The sequence below is a fragment of the Aplysia californica genome, unplaced genomic scaffold (genome assembly GCF_000002075.1).
Source record: "Aplysia californica isolate F4 #8 unplaced genomic scaffold, AplCal3.0 scaffold00947, whole genome shotgun sequence".
In the NCBI taxonomy this organism is placed as follows: Eukaryota; Metazoa; Mollusca; class Gastropoda; order Aplysiida; family Aplysiidae; genus Aplysia; species Aplysia californica.
In genome coordinates, this window is record NW_004798217.1 from 49,061 (window position 1) to 50,574 (window position 1,514).

General features: G+C 39.6%; 1 long non-coding RNA gene across 1 annotated transcript in view; it reads left to right on the forward strand.

Moving 5' to 3' along the window:
- Positions 1-256: 256 nt before the first annotated feature.
- Positions 257-1,514, forward strand: part of LOC106013503 — a 9,602-nt gene continuing 8,344 nt past the window's right edge. The window contains exon 1 of the long non-coding RNA XR_001185360.2: positions 257-416. This is a non-coding gene — a long non-coding RNA (uncharacterized LOC106013503). The remainder of the gene's footprint in view (positions 417-1,514) is intronic.

Sequence of the window (1,514 nt, forward strand, 5' to 3'; positions counted from 1 at the left end):
ATATATATATACACATACATACACCAACAAGACACACTCACACACATAGGCATATATTCACACACTCTCACACACGTACACACACGCGCACGCACGTACACACATACACACACACACGCGCACGCACACGCACACATGCACACACACACTCGCGCGCGCGCACGCACACACACACATTCACATTTCTGTATACATCGTGTATACAAAATATAAAATATACCTCTATCTCTGCTCCAACTTTGCTACTAACAAACGATTTTCTGTTGTGATCTACTCACTATCTGTGTATCTATATCCGTGTGCCTCTCCCTCGTGTCCCCCACTCTCTCTATCTCCGTCTCTGTGTCTGTCTACAGCCAGGAAATACGGACAACGAAAAGACGGAGCTGTGCAAGAGATAGAGATGATGGAAACAGGTAAGGGTCGGACGGACTGACCAGTGGTCAAGACATAATAATATTATATCGCGCGAGCTAGTGTGGTGGTGGTTATAGGCCCAGTACTGGTTTAACTAGATATAGTTTTGGCATTTAAAAAGGTCATAGGTGAGCTGTGACGTAATGATAGATCTATAGTGCGGCCGAAAAATTCGTGGTGCAACTTTTTATCAAATACTTTCTCAACTATAGAACGTAAAGTCTCCAGCTTTTGCACATTGACTTACATCAATTTGTCTTGACAGATCAATACAAAATGTACTTTTGTAAAAATGTGTTAGCTCTATTCCGGGATATTCCTTATTAAATACTAATTTAAAAAATCCCAGTGGTTGGTTTCTTCTGATTTTAAAAGGTTTACAGCTGGGACAATATGGCTTTTCAAAGCAAGTCTGTCATTATTTTTCTAATCGCGAGATTCTTTATTGAACGCATGTTTAGAGAACTTTTTGTCAAAAAAAGGGTTCACTATAAAATAAATTTATTGTAACTAGATCTAGTTTTGGCATTTAAAAAGGTCATAGGTGAGCTGTGACGTAAGCCACTTGCGTATGCAAACTGTGTTTGAGAAGCAGGAAGTGTTGTGAATAATTCGATTTTCCACCTGAAGGAGATTTGTAATGTTTTATGTAAAGTAATGAAGACAAGTTTTTTTAAATAGCCTCAATTGTTGTGGGAAAATATGATTATGTCAAGACAAATTGACACAAACTGCTGTGCTATGTGTGGGTGTCAATGATTCGACCGTTAAAAAAAGATATTTGAGGATAAGTTGCGCCACGAATTTCTGACAGCACTATTGTTGCCTTCACAGTAGATCTAGTTCAGCGCTTTAGAGTAGGATGACGTGCACACCTCCCAGGCAAAGTGTTAGATCTATGCCATTCCGTGCAGCTCCGTTTTGCACTGTGGGCCTGTCTTTGTCTGCTCTCCTGCACGCCACACTGTCTCACTGGGACTGCTTTTCACTCAATACTTCTGTTTTAGACGTCTATCTATCTATCTATCTATCTATCTATCTATCTATCTATCTATCTATCTATCTATCTATCTATCTATCTATCTATCTATCTATCC